Genomic DNA, 11108 nt, shown 5'->3' with positions numbered 1-11108 from the left:
CATTCCTGCCGCAGTCCTGCCGTGCCCCAGTGCCCTGCCCAGCAGTTGGTGTAATTCAGTCCGTGGGATCTTGCAGGACAATGGAACAAATCCAGGTCTCTGGAATGTGCTAGGAAATCTCTGTAGAAGGTGAACCTCTTGTTTTTTCACTGATGGTTTTCCCCAGCATAGTTGGAGCTGCTTCCTGGGAATGCCACAGGCCTGCTGGAGCTCACGGTCTGAGTAAGAGCCTGAGGCATGAGCTGTGCTTTAAACCTCGGGGTGGCTTCCTCCAGGAACACAGTGCATGCATAAAAGAGTTTATTTGCAGACACATTCAGATTCTTATCTTTGCCAGCTGATGCTTGCAGGATCGTTTTCCTCTGGCATTGCTTGCCTGGAAGGCCATGAGTTCTCCACCAAACTGCCCAGGAAGACATGGGTGTTGGGGATGACTGCTCTGAATTGTCACAGCCCAGCCCCTCGTGCTGAGCAGCCCAGCTACACTCGCACGTTCCCAGTTGTTCTCGTTCAGGGTGTTTACACTTAACCTTGGCATTTACCCTTAAGGAAATTCACAGCAGGACCCAAGGTATGGTATTAGAGCAGATGATGTTCTTTACCTCCAGGCAGCAGTTCTGACAAGGGTTTGTTTCTTTTTAAGAATAGACCTTGAGGCATTACAGTATAGCTAGGGCTGAGGTCCTCCTTAACGCAGCATTAGGTCACCACTTCCATTTGTAATTCAAGCTGAGGAAAAAATCTCTGCAGAACAAAGAGAAACAGGGAAACATTTCAGGCCATTGCTGACACCAGTTAACTGGTTTTGTGCTTGTACGTATCATTTGCACAACATTTTTAGCAGAGGGATCAGCAAATCCTGTCTTGTCAATCCAGCTGATGAAGTTGGCAGAGCACAAAAGATTTGCTTGTGGATTCAGAGATCTTTAACACAGCTGATTTTGGAAAGTGGTGAAAATAGTTCTTTTAAGCACCAGAAATTCACATTTGCATCCAGAAAATGGTAGCTGAGATGGATAAGGTGGTTCTTTTGACGTCATTGTAACTTTGTGAGGGCTTTTAAAAAAACCCAAACTTATTCAGGTCATTTTTCAGTCATGGGAGCTTTAAGAAAACCATCCCAAGAATGCAATAGCTTACGTGCTTGATGACACTGACTAGGTGAAGTGACATTTTAATTAGCTGGTTGATCTACATTTATTCATCAGTCTCCAGTCTTCTGGGATATCCTGCGAAACCCAAAGAACTCTCTGCAAGTTGCATTAATTTAATAACTCATCAAAATAATAGAGACAGTGGGTTGGGATGGGTATAAAAAGGAAGCAGACATGAAAACTGAAGCACTGAGGTTGCCCAAAAAAAGTAAAATGCTTGAATTGCTGCCTTTTTTCTCAAAACCTTGAAATGAAAAATTTCTCTTAGTACACTAAAGTCAGGTGAACTTACCTATCTGAAAAAGTGCTCTTGAGAGGCCAAGATGAATGCCAAGCATGTGCATAGTGTTCCTGTTATCAAGTGCTTTCCTGATCTGGGACCTATGATTTTAAATATTCTAACAATTCTAAATATTCCCTGTTTCAAATATAAGAAGTGAATCCGAAGGGGCTGCAGGGCTTTGCAGCAGCACTGCTCAGGCGGATGTGAGAGCTCTGAGGGAAGAAAAGGAATCCCAGTAATTGTGATACCTGCAAGAGAGGGAGAACAAGCTTGTGGGGGAAAAAAATCTGGCACACTACCCATTTTGAGCAAGGGATTTAATTTTAAAAATACAAGGAATTCTGGAGCAGTGCATTAGCAGCGACTGGCCGTGGGTGCGTGGGAAGTTACAGATCCATGACAGGGTTCCTGGGAGCATGGGGACAGACAGATCGTCAGGTACAGGGACTGAGGGTTGCAGCAAGAAAGGTCTGATGAAGGTGCCAGCTGAAGCTGCCCATGACAGCAGCAATGCACAACCTTACTCATGCCCATGAAGGACCACTGTGAAAAAGGCTGACCTACAAGTATGAATTCTTCTCTGGGTCAAGCACAGTGCCAACAATGACAATGATGTTAAATTATTATTGTTGTTGATTATCTCCCAATTATTCACTCCTACTTCTTATTAATAACACAAATCAGGTTACGTGCCCAAAGCATGCTTTGCACTGTCAGAAAAGACCCGACTAAAGATGTCCCAGCCTTGCCCACACATCCAGACGTGAGTCTTCTAACTGGCTATGGACTCAAAGCTATTAATTTCCACAGTACTTCACAAACAGGACTGTTAATTTCTTATCACGGCTAATAAACGGTAACCAGCAAACACCAAAATCCTAGTGAAGAAAAGGCACACGTTGTGATCTTTATATATTAACAAATACTAATAAATGAGTGAGCAAATCATACAAGTTTTCACCTGTGGACTGACGTTTACCATAGATCAGGTTTCTGACTGTTAAGAGAAACTTTTTTTTGAAGTTAGGTAATTCATGCTGGTCAGTACATGGCAAGAAGGAACCTCTTCTTCTCCTAGGGAAGATATTACTGGAAAATGAGCAATATTTAACCTGCGTCTTTGTAAGAAATATGTGCATTGCGACCATGGCAACTCCTGTCAGTTTTGACTGATCTACATTAAAATCCCAGGGCATACCACACAACAACAGCATTTTAGTTCTCTCCAACAAAAACCAGAATAAAATTAAACAGAGTAAAATTAAAATTGAACAAAACAAAGCCACTTTGAGTAGGAAAGGTAATGCCTAAGAATATGATGCAAGGGAAAGTTATATGCTTAAATTCATATGTATGCATAGCTTTTGTACAAATGTAATAGATTTAATGAACTTAAGTATAAAATCTTAGAAATCAGAAAGCTCAAATCTAAGAATTGCAGAAAAAGGGACATAATTTGTAAGCAAGAAGCTAAGATGATCAGCAAAGGACATTATTGTTTCCTTTTTTACTAGCAGTATACACACTATGGTAATTTTATACGCCAGTGTCCCAGTTAGAGCTAGGTTTCTCTTCAGTTTATACAATACATTTAAATATAATTGAATTCATGACACTGCCTACTGGAAATTGATTTTAATGTCTCAAATGTGGCTTTGGAGACTCATATTACCCACTGAATGTGAATAATAAAAAAACCCCACCTGGTTTTATGTTTTGTGGTTTTACCCAAAACAGTCCAGCTAGACTGATAGATTAATTTTTTTTTAAATTGCGTTTTAAAAAGCCAATACACTTTTCCGTCATATGATATGAAAATGTTCCAGCCCATATAACTCCTACTGCCTACTTTCAAAACCTTCCCTTGTTCTGAAGGCAGTTCAGTGGCTACTAGAAGTAGTCACGTATGTAAATTCCATCTTGTTTATGAAAACATTTTGAACAAAGCATTGATTGTCCAGGGTTTATAAAAAAAGTTAAAACCTATAATAAGTTGCATCACTACTATTTGGGGCATGAGAATGACATGCATATAAATCACAGTTTATTGGCACAGTCTTTTATACACAGAAACAAGGCTTTGCTGATAATGGCATTCATGGATGGACTGTAATTCCCCTCTTTTATAGCTGTGTTTTGAAAGTATTCTGAATTGGGAAAAAATGTGAACCAAATCTAAGTCTGCAGTAGGAATCAGGGGCACACGAAGTCTCTTATGACATGGGTTAGCTATGGTAGAGGGGCAGAGGCGGCAGAGTTGATGGAAAACAAGGTGGATGGAAAGGCCTTTGTGAGAAGCTTTGGGACAGAAGGTCATTTGCGTAGCTGATGTCCCTCCGTGCAGTCTCAGCCACACGTCTGTTTGCCCTAGGAACAGTGATCTGTTGCTCTGTTTTGCAGGAAAGAGTCCCAATACCACACAGGAGAGGTAACAGTTCACTAAAGGCTTTCACAGAAGCCTTCCTTCCCTTCCTACCCATCAGCAGACGGGTGAAAGAGGCCTTTTATGGTGACAGATTTTCCTCTTAACAGCAGGGGATTTTTCTAGCAAACTTTTTCTAGCAAATTTTTTTGGCAAACGTTGATCCACAGCCCCTCTAGCAAGGACAAGGAGAGCAATCACCTGCCAGTACTTGGCCAAGCATACGAAGCCATGCTTGTGACTCATACACCACTGTTTTCCTTGATCAATGGCCGGTGAAAAGAAAGAAACTTATCTCCTGGTCCAGGCCCAGAGGAGGTGTCACCCAGGCCAGGTCTATCTCTATACATCACGCTGAACAAAAATTGGCAGCATCATTTTTTGCTTTAAAATGGCATCCCAAAGGGAAAAAAGTGTTCAGGTTTCACTGCAGGACGTCATTTTCTTGGAATGTTTTGAAGGTGTTGGTCACCTAATCATTCTAAGAATGTTTTGTTTAAAATACCTGGTTTTAAACATTTCCCCTCTGTTAGGACACGTAGGGTAGCTGCAGTACCCTAGACTCAAAGGGTACACCCCACTGGCTAGTGAAAATCAACAGCACAAACCAGACTGGACCATTCAAGTCCTGCGAACGGAGCAGCCCATACTTGCATTGCTCCAGTTGTAGACAACTAAAATGTCACTGAAGTTACACCAGAGTAAAGCAAGAGGAAAAGCAGTGAACCAGCCCAAGATTTCTCCCAGATAATTCTTTGCTTTTTCTTTTCCGGTAGCAGAAGTATTGGCAGCTACCAAGGATCAATGCTGTGCTGAAGAGCAAATGCTCTAGCAATTCATGCAATATTCTGTTAAGTCATTCTGTTGGACTGCAGGGCTTGTGGGTGGGATTCTCCCAAGTGAAAAATATGACAATGACTCAAGACTTAATCCTCACTATTTCTTGGAATTTTAGTAACAGCCATAAAATTTGCCGTTGGCACCTGAATCTTTACAAGCACTAAGCAAATGAATCAAGCCTCAGCTCCTCTGACATGATGCTTATTAAAATACACATGGTGAAGAGCTTCATGAATGGATTCCAGAATTTTTGAGTAACAATGCCTAAAATCAGGTTCATAAATCCCCATCTAAATTTTTTGACAAGGTTATGCTCATTTTTCAATTTTCTTGAGCGTCTGAAAACTGAAAATGCTAGAGCTTTTGAAAAAAAAATCAAGAAAATTTATATAGGTCTTTAATCTGAATTAGGATCGGCATTAAACCATTGTCTAGAATTTAGGTGTCAGAACTAGTCCTGTAAAGGCTAAAGTAGGCATAGTCTGGCAGCTCTGATGTGTTCTGAGTTGACTCTAGTTCTCTGGAGCTGAAGTACTGCAGGAGAGGTGATTAAGATGATGGACGTACAGCTAACGAGGATGACCTATCAAATTTGGAAACTTGTCCCACAGACTGACAGGGGATATTCCCACTGGAAGCACACTATTCCCATTCATTTTAACAAAGTGGTCCATCACTGATCACGTGGCGTAACTTTTTCAAAACGCTGCCTGTACTAAACTATTTCATCTTCAAAAAAGCCGAGGCAAAAATAAGTGCAGATCAGAAAACCATGCAGAAAGTCTAGCAAAATCACAGCCATTTTAACAAGAGCATGGCAACTTGGGTAAGTTAGTTGCGTGCACACATACGTCGTGCCAGCCTGTCTGCAAGCACAGCATGAGATACCCGCATCCAGAAATGTGTTCCAGCCCAAGAATTCTTCATTTAAAGCAGACAATGAATGAGTTGCATAGTTCTGCTTGCGGTTGTCTTCTCTAGTGGTCAAACATATTTTGAAGCCAGAGGATCTGTTTAGAGAGCCAAAGCTCTTTATACTAATGGCAGTTGCAGAACTGGGTGTGAGAGAGCTACACAGCCTGATGGCTTGGGAAAAAAAAAAATGGAGCATGGAGACAGGAAAGAGACATAGCTATCAGGACAAAGACTTGTGCGTGTATGAGAATAGCCTGAGCATCGGGGAGGGTGTAATTCAGCCACACCGTCCTCTACTGGCTAAGCCTGGATCTCTGAAAACGATGGCGTATTCACGCTGTTTTCCTGCTGCAGTGCCAAATTTAAGGCATTTCTACAGAATCATACTTTCAAGCAGCCCATCTCCTTCATCTCATCTCTCTCTGCCCTCAATTCATTTAAAAACCAAGAAAGTAGAGTCTTCGTGGCTATCCAAGCTTCATGAGGTTTACTCTCCAGCTCTTAAGACCTCTGTCAGAAGCAAGGAAGAGTTTAAAGATGAGGAATTTCAATCAATTCAGTTTATTGCCAATTAATGAACTTTTAATTACTGATTCTAATATTAAAAAAACCCCAAACCAAAACCATTTAGGGGAAAACATCTCCATACACTTCTCCTCCCATCCTTCTGGTCTCCAGTCCCCTCACTGTTCCGTCCCTTTGGGGAGGTGAGGGCTGGTGCAGGAGAGCAGGGTCAGCAGATGGTGGCTGCTTTTCTTTTTCTGGTCTTTGCTTCATTCTCAGTTGTCCCAGGGAGGGTTCCTCCACCAGCCGTTGTCCCATCAGTGTTGAGCCTCCTCCTCCTCTCTGCCCTTGCTTGGGCAGCTTTTCTCCTCCAGCCCCTGCTCAAGATTCTATTTTGCTCCAGCATTCCTTCTGCTCTGCTATCTCTCTCCTCCTAGTCTGATGTGGTCTTCTCTGTCTTTCTCCTCCTCCTCTAGTGGTGGTGTCCCTTTTTCTCAGCATTTACTACATGTTTGTGTGTTTCTTAAACACTTTTTCACAGAGGCACCAGAAACCCCTCCACTTGGTTCGGCATTGCAGGCAGAGTTGGCTGCAAGTGGCTGCACTGGGCACAGGCTGATCTGTGACCTCCTCCCACAGAGACCAGCCCACAGCCTCACCACTGCCAAAACCTGCCAGTTCTGCCCAATATACACTTACAGCCCTGATTAATAATAATAACAATAATAACAATAACAATAATAATAAATCTGGCCAACTTCTAGTTCTACATTTTCTCCAGTCTGGGAACTGTTTTCTTCACACAAGCCTTTACATTTCCGGATACGAATATTTCTGGTATCTTTGGAAAGATCAGCCTGATGAGATCTGAGATAAGGAATCTAAACGAAAGCAGGCCTGTCTACAGCTGGCCGATGCACGTCCCCAGCGAGTGCTGCTCAGGAGGGGTTCAGCCTTCGAGGCTGTGTGCTCTGCGTAGTTCCCGCAGACACCAACAACCTGTGTGCTGCTTTCAGGTTCCGGACGACAGCTGAGACCAGCCGAGCCTCCAGGAGATGCTGATGGTGATGCAGATGCAGAGGACGAAGATTCTGTGAGTTTTTTTGGAGTTTTTTGGGATGCAGGTTTGGCATTTACCTTGTTAAAATGGGATCTTAAATATTTTGTTTATAGCTGAGTCTTGCTGGTGATTTTTCTCCCCATTTAAAGTGTATTTCTGCTTGGGATTCTCCTGCCAGCTCAAAAGCCAGAAATGAAACTTCAATATAAAGTGATCTGCTCTTTGCCATGATTCACCAACATAAATTTAATACCAAGACTTAGCAAACTATTGCGTTGCTGTGGGCTACAGTAACTTTTCTTTAAAGCTTTAGCTGGTTTAAGTTCCCTATTGTGTGACTCCAGAAGGAAGCATGCCAAGTGCTTGTCAGCAGAAATTCCCACTGGGACCCTTCCATGGTTTGCTTGGTTATAGAGGGCAATAAGGTTTGAAGCCACGGGATGCAAATGTTAGGTATGCAAATAAAGCAGGGGAGGGAATTTTTATTGCATTTTAAAATTATTACTAATGAATCTGTCAGTATTTTCGGTCTGTTCAGCCCAGAGATGCATACAATACATAAAAAACCCCCAAAGCAGCATACCATTGTTTCGGTCTCTCAAGAGTCTCTCACTTGTGTTCTTGAGTAACATCCTTACATGAGAACTGTATTTGTCCTTGACCTAAGGAAACAGTTATTCATTATTCTACACCCACCATTACTAATGAAATATTTGTACACAAAAGGAGACTATGCCTAAGTAGAAAACTCTCCTAAAAAATGGGTCACTGTTTAATGGTGAGTGTTCCTTTCCCACAACTCATTTCTTTTCCACAGGTTAATGAAGTAGCAGTAGAAGACATCCGTCCAAGGCCACAAGGATCCTCTCCAGTTTATGAGTATTCCATAGAAGAAGAATATTTAAAGGCAAGACACTGAGTTCTCATGCAGGCGTGGCTTTACCAAGTTGGTTCAAGAGGCTTTATGTAGCTCCTACAACTAGCTGAGACTCATATGTCATGTAACAGTATGTTGTTGCAGCCATATTGTCTTTCTGTCCCCACCAAAATCAGGACCATGTTCACTGATGGCTTTATATTGCACCGGACTTCTGGCTGGCCATGTTCTTGTTTCTTGGCAAACAATGCACAAATGAAATTACTTCATTCTTTAAAGGACCTGGGGCAGAGAGTGTCAAGAAATCACAATGCTTTTCCTTTTAGAATATTTAACTGGCTTGATCTAACTAATACTTATTTTGAGATAACCTGTACCTCTCGGTTATTCAAAGTTAAAGATTGAATTAGTATAGCTATGGTAAGATAAGTAGACAACAGTTTGAAATTCATGCTGAGGTTGAATAAATGAAAAAAAAAATGTTCACAGAGATGAGAGCATGAGAAAAATGCTACATGGGCAACACACAGAAAAGCTCCCCATACAATTGGTCTCTGGTCATTTCATGCAAAGTTCGGTACAATGCAGGGAGGCCTTGGCATGTAATTTACTACTGTGAATAATATTGTGAAATCGTTCATGTCATACATTGCATTTGTAGATCCCAGTTTTGCACTGGTGCCAACGAAGTCAGCCTCAGTTCTTGGCCTCAGCCAGGGATTTTAACTGATGTAGCACTTTAGTTGTACTTTACAACAACATGACTTCTGAACACTAAATAATTGCAAATTATTTTTCAGCTTCAAGACGAAAACAAAAAATACTCTACAGACAAATCAAAAGAGAATCATCCACAGGTCAGTCTAAAAGCACTCTGTAGTTTTAGGCATGTGGCTTGCAAAAGAGTAAATTCTACTACAACACACAGACACGGACGGGTGGACAGAGGGCAGGGCAAATAGGCAAAGAGTCATTTTAGACTTGTTTTGATCAGGAACTTCACAAATTGCCATATGTGGCACAGGCATGGGCACTCACTTGTCCCATTTGAGGCCCTTCCATAACTCTTTTCAGCGTTCTTTAGCCTTCTCCAGTTTGAGCACAGTACGGCATTAGTTCTTTGTCTGTCTCTTCTGGCCCATTGACTCGAATTCAGGTGCTTTACTCATTCACAGAAATACAATCTCTTAGCCCTAAAAAGTTGCCTATGTTTCATGTTTTAAATCTACAACCTGTTTTCCCTATGGCCCTGATCCCTTGCCACGTGCTTAATTCCAGTTTAGAACAAAATCAAACCCACACTTGACAAGTGCATCATTTTAGATAATTTTTCTTGAGCTACTGAGAATAAACCTAAGGAGACTCAAATTGTTATTGTAAAATAATGTAGAACACTTTGATACAAATACATAAAAGTTCTAAATTCACACCTTTTTCTATATCTAGGAGACAATGGAAGTGACCCTGAAAACCGAAGCAGAAGCTGGTGCTAGTGGTTTTAGCGTGACGGGTGGAGGAAATGAAGGAATATTTATTAAAAAAGTACTTAAGGAATCTCCTGCTTCAAAAATATTTAGTCTGAGAGAAGGTACAGTCTGATTTTCTGTTTGTGGTGTGTGGGTTTTTTAAAAACATATCTTAAAATAATCGCATATGTAGCTGGGTGTGCATATAGATACCTACCTGATCTGTCATGTCTTTAGATAATAAAAAAGTAGATCACAAACCAACTAATATTATGTGTGATATTAACCTTTCCATATAAATAATTTCAAAGATTAGGTTCTTAAACAATAATACGATGTGATTTTTTTTTTTTTGTAGACCATAAAAAAAAAAAAATCCAATTTTCACTGGAACAGTGAAAAAGATTCATAGAAGGTAGTATATATACACCTCAAATGAAAAAAAAAATCCAAACTCCTAACATTCATGAAGAACCTGGCTTGATTCTTTCATGGAATATTATGCCACAAAACTACAATCAATAATGATTTAAACAAGAACAAAGTCCAAAGTCTAAATTCTTAAAAATGTAAGAATGAACTTTGTTACTGTCAGGATGGTCAGACATTGGAACAGGTTTTCCAGAGAGATTGTAGAGTTACTACCCTTCGAAATATTCAAAACCTGACTGCCCATAAACCTGAACTGTAGCTGCGGCTGACCCTTCCCGGAGCAGCACAGTTGGAGTAGACGATGTCCAGGGGTCCTTTCCAGCCTTAACTATTCTGTGATTTCATTATGCGAACATAATACCATATTTTAAATAAATAATATGTGATTTTTTTGGGGGTGGGCATTAACTAAACAGAAAACACAAGAAAACGCAAACTAATTAAAATGTCGTCTGATTTCGCTTGCAGGTGATCAGCTTCTAAGTGCCACAATATTTTTTGATAATATCAAGTATGAAGATGCACTCAAGATACTCCAGTATTCTGAGCCATACAGAGTCCAATTCAGCCTCAAAAGAAAAATCACCTGCAAAGAAGAGCCAGAACGCAGTCACTCTGCAGCTCAGTACAAAAAGGAAAGAGTAAGACAGGTAGATATTTGATTGGTTTACGGTTTGGATAACACAGTAGTAATGTGCTGTGTGGAAATAGACCAGAAAATACACTCCTGTGTCTTTTCAAGAGTTAGACATGTGTTTAAACTCACTAGCATGAATATTCATGAGAAGAAAATAATTCCACATGGTATTTGCAGCTTTTTAAATATTTCAGGCGAGACAATACATTTTGGACAAAGCCACAATCTTGCATTAGAGCAGAAAAAAAATCTCTAGTGAGTAAGCATTTTTTTGTTGTTGTTAAGTGTCCACTGATAGAACAGGCTCAGATAAGGTCTGTACTATTTATATTCAATATTTTCCAAAACACAAAGTATCAGTAAATATCTTCCTCATAAGCTCATTGATGAAATTTTCTCTTCAAATTATGTGTTTAATCACTGGTATCTCCATAGACATGATCTGCTTATAGGTCTCTATCCCATCAAAACTATTTTTCTATTCATATACATATATATAAATACATATTGTATAAATA

General features: G+C 40.5%; 1 long non-coding RNA gene across 1 annotated transcript in view; it reads left to right on the top strand.

Moving 5' to 3' along the window:
* LOC104492103 overlaps nucleotides 1–10604 on the top strand; it is a 30282-nt gene extending 19678 nt beyond the window's left edge. Inside the window, exons 2-6 of the long non-coding RNA XR_727784.1 lie at nucleotides 7135–7211; nucleotides 7996–8085; nucleotides 8856–8912; nucleotides 9502–9643; nucleotides 10422–10604. This is a non-coding gene — a long non-coding RNA (uncharacterized LOC104492103). The remainder of the gene's footprint in view (nucleotides 1–7134; nucleotides 7212–7995; nucleotides 8086–8855; nucleotides 8913–9501; nucleotides 9644–10421) is intronic.
* Nucleotides 10605–11108: the final 504 nt, after the last annotated feature.

This window comes from Buceros rhinoceros, unplaced genomic scaffold, assembly GCF_000710305.1.
Source record: "Buceros rhinoceros silvestris isolate BGI_N320 unplaced genomic scaffold, ASM71030v1 scaffold14524, whole genome shotgun sequence".
Lineage (NCBI taxonomy): Eukaryota > Metazoa > Chordata > Aves > Bucerotiformes > Bucerotidae > Buceros > Buceros rhinoceros.
The sequence above is the reverse complement of the archived record's forward strand: the minus strand, read 5'-3'. Positions and strand labels throughout refer to the sequence as shown.